This window comes from Brachyhypopomus gauderio, chromosome 7 (assembly GCF_052324685.1).
Source record: "Brachyhypopomus gauderio isolate BG-103 chromosome 7, BGAUD_0.2, whole genome shotgun sequence".
Taxonomy (NCBI): Eukaryota; Metazoa; Chordata; class Actinopteri; order Gymnotiformes; family Hypopomidae; genus Brachyhypopomus; species Brachyhypopomus gauderio.
This window is the reverse complement of record NC_135217.1, coordinates 15,818,717-15,829,130: the sequence shown is the minus strand read 5'-3', so window position 1 is coordinate 15,829,130 and position 10,414 is coordinate 15,818,717.

Sequence of the window (10,414 nt, the reverse complement as noted above, 5' to 3'; positions counted from 1 at the left end):
ATAATCTCAGCAGATGCTGACTATCCTGTAGCGTGTTCAGCTCCGCTCATTTGGATTGTGCAACTGCAGGGTGTGATATATTAATGTGTAGTAAGGAAGATGCCTATTGTCAATGCGCACACATCAATAAAAAATATTTATTAACAGAAATTAGGATGATTTAATTTGACATAAGGCTATATATAACAAAAACAGACATGCTTAGCAGCATTCTTGGGCACCCCCATGCAGTTAGAATGGTACATTCGACTATGACGTTCATAGTCGAGTAGGGGGTATAGTCAACTATAGTCGAATCAGTGACTATTGCAAGTCACCCCTAGTATAATCTATTGAAAGTGTTTAGAAATTCATCAGAAATACTTTGATATCTCCAATTCCTTTGAGATGCTGGCTATAAATGTAATTATTCCATCTGCAAAGAATGCATTTTCCCTGACAAATATATACAGACCACCAGGGAGCTATTCCACAAAGCGAGCTCATGAAAGCGGCGCTTATTAGAGTAAGCCTCGCTTGAGTTAGCCAAACAATTAACTTCCGTCTAGTTCCGTTCCACTAACGAAATCCAGACGCAACCTGTTCCCGCTAATTCAAGCCAGGCTTTTGTAATCGGCGATCATGCGCGTTCACACAGTATTTAAACAGCCTCGTTAATCGATATTTGAAAAGGCAAGAAATTGTAGAAAGAGCTGAAGGAACAAGCAGCATTTTTGCTTCTTCTGCTGAACATGAGCTACTTGTACGTCTGTATGAGGAATATAAAGTAGTACTGTCAATTCCAGGTGTCGCGATTAAAAGTCCTCACCAGGATTTTGCTCAGGCTTCCTGGATGTTGTTGATTCCACTAATTTTACCTGGATTGCTAATTAGAAAATCTAGCAAGCTTGAGCAAAATCCTGGTGAGGACTTTTAATCGCGGCACCTGGAATTGACAGCACTAATATAAAGACATTATTACGAAGAAAGGCAACACGTCCTGTATTCATAAAGTCAGAGAAGCTGCCTGGCAGAATATTGCAGACAGAATAAATGCATGAGCATATAATTTAATTGAATAATCAATTCATTGGCATTTTAAAAGTGTTATAGTAAATAATAATGTTAATTAATCATTTCCTGATTTAGAAGTAACATGAGCGGGGTGAAGAGAACTTGGCAGCAGGTCAAGGTGAAGTATAAAAATATACTCCAGAATGGTTAGTACAGTTGATTAGTCTAATGTCCAGGAAAAGGTAAAACACCATATTAAATACCTGTATAAAATATTTTAGCAACTAGAAAGAAAACCGCTACTCCTGCTACTGGTGGTGGGCCTCCTGTAGCAGCCCTCAATCCTGCAGAAGACCTTGCTTTAGAGCAAAACAGCAGATGCCCCATCATTGTGGAATTTGATGAATATATCAAGGAAGCGCTTAAGCGCAAGACAAACACATTTTGAATTTCGCGGCAGACCGTCACCTTACTAAGATGTTCTGCATCCCCAACACTGTACAGAAATGCGCCACTGGCAAAGAAGCGCAAAGCTTATTAATACTCTATCAGGTACAAAGAATTTTATTTTTTGTGATATAGAGTGTATGCTAATGTATGTTTGTTGAACGTAACTGCGATTATACACTGTATTCCATTTTACACTGACCTGAATTTGTTAAGATTAAACCAATACATTGAAATGTGCAGAAACCTCACTGATTAACAATGAATATGTACTCTGAAGATCGAAATAGAAATTGCATTTGGAATAGTTGTGGGCCGACCACTAAATAAATTTAACTCGCTTGCAGACCGTTTTTATCATATATAATATTATTATCGGCATTAACGGCCCACCACTAATTTGGAAATATAATTATTAAATTCTGATGATAATAACCTGCAATCATTCCAAACTAATAATTACAGTACTCAATTAAATGTATAAAGATATGATATGATATGCTACATCCACAGCAATTGGATAGAATAGGATATTGGATAGATAATTGGATAGATAGGATAATAATAATTGGATAGATAGGATAATGGATAGAACTGCAGCGGAACCTTGTTCCTCAATTCAGTTTCCCGGATGGCGAGACTGACATGACACTGCTCAGCCAATAGAAGCGGTCCAGCTAAGCTAAGCCTCAACTCTAGCCTGGTACAGAGCAGGTTTGTTCAAAAGTATATGTTGTTGTAGTAACTAAGCGAGGCTTAAGTCTAGCCTCTTTCGTGGAACCGAATTTGAGCAAAATGAGCCAGGCTTGTCTTAAAAAGCCCGGCTTACTGAGTTAGTTTGCTTCGTGGAATAGGGCCCAGGGCCTTACTCAGAATTCTTAAATGATTTCACTGATTTTGCAGCAAATTTAGCAATATGTAGTGACAAAATAATAATGGTAGGAGACTAAAGCCCTATCCGGACGGGATTAGTTTTTCAGGGGGACGTCTGTGAAAAATATTTCACCCTTGTACTCAGTGATAAAACTCTTGCATCCGGACAGCAATTGAAAAAACTGGAGGACCCGTGAGTTTTTGGCTTTCTCGGTCACATGACATCGCCTTGTCACGTGATAGCATGTTTAATAATGTCACACTGCCAACTCCGATGATTCCTTTTTAACTTTACTACTGTTCAGTTCAGCATTTAAGATCTCCGTTTAAGTTAAGCTATTTTGTTAAACCAATACAGAAAACACATTATAAAAAATCGCTAATGAATGTAAATAGCTAAATAAATCCGTTAAATAAAATAAAATAAATCCATTAAAAAATCCAGTAAATCCATTTTCGCTCGCCGCTGTCTTTACGTGGATCTCCGTGAAAACGCGCGCCCAACGTGTAACTACGGTGCGTGGCAGTGGACATATAGCTGTTTTATTAAACGCGAGGTGATGTCTGCATGTATAAACTCAGACATGTGGATCCGGACGGGACTAAAATTACCAGACGACCACGGAGTACAGCGAAAAACAGTAGGTAATTCCGCCTGTAATTTTCTCTGAGGACGTCTGAGAAAAACACGGACATGCTCGTTCCGGACGGGATTAAAATCACAGAGGACCCCCCGTAAAAGAGAAAATTACCCCAGGACCCCCTGAGAAACTAATCCCGTCCGGATAGGGCTTTTCATATATTTTGATAATGCGGAGGATCTTTTAAAAGGGCTTTTACTTCAATATTGAACTCTGTCGGTATTATACAACATGTAGTAGTAGACCTACACATTATCGAAATCATACCCTAGATTAAATTTTAATGCTGGGTATCGATGTAAATAATATAAATATACTCCCGCAAACCGCAGCAATCTCCAACCACTATATATATATATATATTCATCAAAATGAATATTTATTATAAGGAGGGTGACAAAACACTAGAATGAAACATAATACATATAAGAACAATACGAAGGGTTAAGACTACAGAACGGTACTACGAGACAACTAGGAAAATACAACACACATTGGAACATTACTACAACATACGCTACATGAACTTAAAGGGGAGAAACGCAATATAATGGGAGTAGCAACTAACTGAAAATCGAGAAACATGTTACTAAACAAACCACTGAGGGATATAACCAGAGGTGGGGACTCGAGTCACATGACTTGGACTCGAGTCAGACTCGAGTCATTAATATTAAGACTTTTGACTTGACTTGAAAAAATATTTAGAGACTTAGACTTGACTTGGACTTTTACACCAATAACTTGGGACTTGAATTGGACTTGAACCTGTTTACTTGCAAAGACTTGATTTTTTTTAACCCCAAATCTAAATCTAAAACGCATATTAATATTTATAAAGTGCGCCCCATTAATTTCATTTCCGTCCTTCTGACGCAGACCGGCGTTACACCAGATTCTGTGACCGTCAAGTTTTGTGACCACAGGGGGCGCTATTTCACAGTTTTTGTTCAGAGGCACAAACGCTTTACGAATGCTACGTAAACTACGCTGATGCACTTGCTTTACTCGTTTTGTTGGTATCCACGAGCCAATATATGACCAATTCTGACAGCAGCCATCAGAATATGTGAGCCCACTGAATCTCCAGGTAACAATAGTAGCCTACACCGTGACCCCACAATAACAGAAAACAATGAAAAAATAACCTTAACCTTTTATTAGTCTATATTTAAACATTTTATCCAAATGTTTAGAATAGCCATTCGTAATGACAGCATCTTGCTTATGATTAAGCTTGCTATTTTCTTGTAAAATGAAAACGAAACATTCTTGTTTAAGTACATTTATGTAATTAAGAGAAGATAAAATGTACATGATCTGTCATCTTTTGGCTGGCGGACACCAACAAAACGAGTAAAGAAATGCATCAGCGTAGCATTCATAAAGCGTTGGTGCCTGTAAAAAAAAAGACTCGAAAGGACTTGAAATTCCAATTTTCAGACTTGGGACTTGACTTGACGGTTGCCTGTCTTGACTCGAGACTTGACTTGAGTTGACTGTCTTTGCTTGAGACTTGACTCGGGACTTGAGGATAAAGACTTGGACTTACTTGAGACTTGCAAAACACTGACTTGGTCTCACCTCTGGATATAACTAAACGAGACTACAGATAAACATGACCAGCGCAAAACACAACAAAAGGGAAACCAACAATCCATACATACTTTCACCAGAACAGATTACATGAGGCGGGGAGGTAGGGAAATGAGGAGAAAATATACAACAAGGAAATAGGAGACAAGACAAAGAACATGAAAAGCGCGAAAAGTGATACAATGAACAGAGCAAGAAAGCAAGGGACTCACGTACATTGACCGACACAGAGGAGTGAAACAGAGGGGTTGATATACACTGAAACAGGGGAGTGAAAACGAGACACAGGTTCGAGTACTTAGGACAGGGGCGTGATAGACAGAGGGGAAACCACGGAAATGGGGAAAACTAGGCCGGACCAGGGGGGTATTCCAAGAAGCGGGGTTAACAAACTCTAAACTTAACCCTGAACTCGGAGTTGTCTTACCCCGATCTGACATACTCAGAGTTTTCGGTTCCAAAACGGCGGATCGGAGTTAAAGTAATCATGGTCGCACAACTCTGAGTAGGTTGACCCAGACAGAAGCGCGTTCACGCGTAACTATGAAAGGCATTCTTAATGGAACGCAGATAAATTGGATTTATCATGGACTTAAACGGGAAAATCAGCCGAACATCGTATTTCACACCACTGTAGCTTGAAGTATTAATGACTGCATATGCAGAATATTTAGATATTATTAAACGTAAATGTAATACTGCGGTAGCTGCTAGAGAAAGGCAGTCAGCTTGTCAAAAAATTGCCAACAGAGTTAATGCGTGAGTGAAAATGATATTTTTATATTTAGCAGAAGGGTGCGATTATATTATTATTTTCTCCACCTTTATAATACTGTATTGAGTTTTAAAATATTTTTTTATTGAACACTTACTAATTCCAGGTCTAATCTGAGTGGTGTGAAACACACATGGCATCAGATAAAAATGAAGTATAAGAATATTGTACAAAGTGGTATGGCTGTACATAACTATATCTTATTCTTAAAATATATTATAAAATATATTTATTTACAGGAAAAATGAAATAATGAAACAACAGTGAATTTGACTGTAATGTATATTAAAAGGTTACAGGGTGGATGGTGGGGTGGGTGGTGGTGCATGATTTAATGTGGAAAGCAGTGATTGCAGATGGAGTCTCTGACAACTCCACCATCTCTGTTGTCACCCACATGCATGTAAGGTTCTTCGTCTGTGGGCATGTCAGAGATGGTAGGCTGTCGCTCTTCCTGCATGGTTGCAATGTTGTGTAATACCACATATGCCATTATTATGTGGCACGCCCTATCAGGGGTTACTCTGAGCCCCTTCAGGCACTGGAACCTGGCCTCGAGGATTCCTATAGGGTCATTTAAATTCTTGCTCTGGTTTTGCTGTGGGCCTGATTGTAGCGGGACTGTGGTCCAGGTGCAGGATCTGAATAGGGAGTCATAAGGTAGGCCTATAGGACAGGCAGGGATACCCTCTGTCTCCATGAAGGAGGCTGTCATGTCCTATAATCACACTAGGGTTTGCAATGATTTAACTATTACACTGCATGTGAACAACTAGCAAAACTACCACAGGCCTACTCTGTTCAGATTTGTTGTACAGTGTGGAATCATACACAGATCCTGGCCATCTGGCTTCAACATTTGTTACGAGGTGGGAAGCATCACATATGATCTTGATGGGAAGAACGGTCAGTTACAATAGCTACGTTATTTTTGTTACCATTAAAGATAAGTATTCATTAAGGATTATAAAGGTTAGTACCTGTACATTTATGCTATGGATGAATTTTCATGTTCTAATGGTGCTGGAATAGGTAGCATATGTAGGTTCCATCAATACAGCCAATCACTCTAGGAAATCCTTAAAATGTAAATTTTTTAATGAATGAAGTTCGTTATATATTGCCTCTCCTTTGCTTAATTTCTTTATTGTCCGTGTGAATTAAAGATAAACCAATGATGCTGTGGAATTCCTCTTTGATGTCCATAACTGGCTTAAGCCCAGAAAACACCACAAAACCGGGCACTAGTCATTTTAATGCCGGACATAGTTTTCGGACAGACCGACATACGGTAGCTTTGCTGACAGATTCCGCATCTCCTACACTATAAAGAAAACTTCCACTAGCAAAAAACGAAGACCGATATATAACAATCTGGAGAGAATTTAGGGCTGATCCGCAATGTGTAATATTTGAAATGTTATTATACTAATAAAGTTATTGATGTAAGTAATGGATTGTGCTGAAAACGATAACGTTCATTAAAAAAATAATCCGAAAATGATAGTAGGCCTATGTCTATTCGGGGTTTTATAAGGCGTTCCCGACGAAGAACTCAGCGAATAAACTGAGCTTCAATATCCACATGATCTTCGAGGAAAGGACACGTCATGATGACGTGTTTGTAACTCTGGGTCAGGTCCAAGTTAACCTGCCAGCGAGCAGGTTCGCTTCAGAGCATAAGTTGCTATAGTAACTGACTCCGGTTCTCTCTAAGCTCGGTTTCTGGAACGGAAAACCTCGAGTTTCCGTGAACTCTGAGTTAACTTACCCGGGTTTTCTCGCTTAACCCGCTTCTTGGAACACCCCCCAGGAAAGAGGGAGGAGCTGGACGTGATATTGAGCTTCATCTTAACCTAAATACCTGCTCGGCAGTGTATAAAGTGCTTGATAAATTCACCAACAGCAACACAGTTTATTGAAACCCTCCCTGATTTAACTGCTTTAGCCTACTCACCATTTGATCCAGAGGAGTTAGATAGTCTAAATCAGCATTTCTCAACCAGGGTGCTGCGGTTTTTAAAAAATGGAAGTTATTATACGCTTTAAAAATCATTAAAATTTATTTCATATGACCAGATCTCTCAAGTTTGGTGGGTGTGAGCTTTTTTCAGGCGGGGGGGGGATTGGAATCTGTCGCGATGGTTTGTGTAACGGCTGTGTGTGTGTGGGGTTGGGGAGCGGGCTGGCTAAAGTTTACCAAGCAACAGCGCGATCTATATTCTGATTGGTTCAACCTGTTATAATATACAACCAATGGATTGGCTGAATATGCTGCGGTGTGCGGCGATTAGATTATTTAAAAATAAATAATAATAATAATATTCAAGCGTGAGAAATTCGATGTGTCGCGTGAGAGCGTGTGAAATCGCTAAAATGCGTGTCACGCTCAATACGTGCATATGACCTGCATATGACCCTTACCAAGGTCAGCACGTGATTATGCAGGTTTCCCACTGACCTCTGATCCACATCTATGATTCAATGAGTTACTAGTTAGCTCTGGCGCCAACCACCGGCGATCGATAGATCGTGATATAATACTTAATTTGCATCCACTTTACACCCCCCCCCCCCATTGTACACTGGGGTCCCTTAAAATTTTGCATGCATATAAAGGGTGCCACAACTGAAAAAAGGTTGAGAAACACAGATCAGCTGTAGATATAGTAGCTCCACTCAAATATACAAAGGCTAGATCTAAAAACCTCGCCCCGTGGTACACTGATCAAACTCAAAACTTAAAACAAATAGTACGTAAATTAGAGCGGAAATGGCGATCTACTAAGCTGGAAGTATTCCACTGTGCCTGGAACGATAGCATTATTGAATACAAACAGGCACTCGCTAAACCACGCTCAGCATACTTAGCCTCACTGATCGAGAATAATAAAAACAATCCTAGATTTCTTTTTAATACTATTACAAAAAATCAAGCAGGCGCAAAACCTCAGATTCCAGTAAACCACACTAGTTATGTATTTATAGATTTCTTTGATAATAAAATAGAGAATATTAGACAAAATGTAAAAATTAAATTGTACTACTTGCACACTAGACTCGGTTCCCTCAAAATTGTTAAAAGAGGTATTACTAGTTGTAACTGAACCTTTTCTAACTGTAGTTAACTCATCCATTACAATAGGTCACATGCCCAAATACTGTAAATTAGCGGTTATTAAACCTCTAATCAAGAAACCAAATCTTGATCCGACTGTGCTATCTAATTATAGACCAATTTCGAACACATCGTTTATATCCAAGATCATAGAAAAAGCTGTGGCCCAGCAATTATGCCTATATCGGCACAGGAATCACATATTTGAAAAGTTCCAATCTGGATTTAGGCCCCATCATAGTACTGAAACAGCACTAGTCAAAGTAACAAATGATCTCCTTGCCTCATGTCACGTAGGGCTACGCCCCCTCTCCTAGCTGTCACTCCGGTTTCCCTGTTCCCTCGTGTCTGTGTTGTTCCTTGCCCGTTAGTCCCGCCCTGTTTGTCTGTTGCCCTGGTCTCCCATTGTTTGCCATGCCCTTGTCGTCAGTATTTCCAGCTGTGTCTGTTTAAGTTCCATGTATATATAGTCCCTGTATCTCCCATGTCTGGTGTCGATTATTTTGTGCTATTATCCTCGTTGTGCTATTTGCTTGTTTGTTCTGTTATGCCCTCGTGGAGTTCGCTGTTTCTGTTTCGTCATCGTTGTGAGTACTTTCAGCCTAGTCTTTGTTCCCCTGCCTTGTTTTGTTCTCTGTGCTACCATGCCCGTGTACATTTCATGTTTGGACTGCCTGCCCGTTATGACCACTGCCCGGTATTATGACTCTGCCTATGGAATTCCCTTCAATAAATCTCACTCTCCTCAGCGTTTGTGTCTGCCTCCATGCTCTGCGTCACACAGATTGTTACACCTCAGATGAAGGCTATGTATCTCCATTAGTGCTTCTTGATCTTAGTGCAGCTTTCAACACAATAGATCACAGGATCTTGCTAGAATTTGTTAGAACGCTGGGTTGGAATCTCAGGCATAGCCCTTTCATGGTTTTACTTTTAACTAATCACTATCAGTTTGTAGAGCTCAATAATATTCCATCCAAACGTACAAATGTGAAATATGGGGTCCCTCAAGGTTCCATTTTAGGACCACTATTATTTACATTATATATGCTACCATTGGGCACAGTTATAAACAAACATGGTGTTAATTTTCACTGCTATGCAGATGACACTCAACTTTACATATCAGCCAAACCTGATGACTGTAACGACCGGAGCGTGGCAAAGGACGAGACAGAAATCCTCTTCACGTTGCAGACGTTACATTTATTTACATATAACACAGTGCAGACAGCGCACATAAAACGTTTGTCAACGAACATGAATGACTCGAACAACGACGAGCACAGGACACTGCGCGAATAAACAAACAACATACACCCCACGTGATGACGAGACAAGCCACAGGTGAGACGAATTAACACAAGACATAACCGCACCGACGGAGACCCACAGACGCAGACGACTAGACACAGACAATGTAAACACACACCCAAAAGGGAGGGGTCGGGGACCGCAACGTGACAGACTCCCCCACCAAGGGCACTACCCGTCCCGGGGAGCCAACACGACCAAGTGCCCCAAACCCACATCGATGGGCGGATCCGAAGCACTCAGTCCTGCATCTGGGAGATGACCACCCTCGGTGGAGAGTCTGCCACGAACAGCCTAGAACACCCTCCCTGGGAAGACAGGGGAAAACACGTTAGACACACATAACGGGACATTCACGAACACACAAACAGGAACATTCACATACACAGGCACGAGAGGGAAAAGGAGATTCGGTAAACACACGGGAATAAACACAAACACAGGGACAGACAGACATGTAAGTGGAGCCAGGCTTCGTGCCAGGAGGAGAGCGGCCAGCGGGGAGAACCCGGGAGCTGCAGGCGCTGCGGTGGGCAGCATACCTTATATATATATATATATATATATATATATACATATATAAAAGAGACAGCATACAAAACAAACACCTAGATAATGAACACTCAGGAGCTACAACCGGGAAAGGCTAGGTAAGGT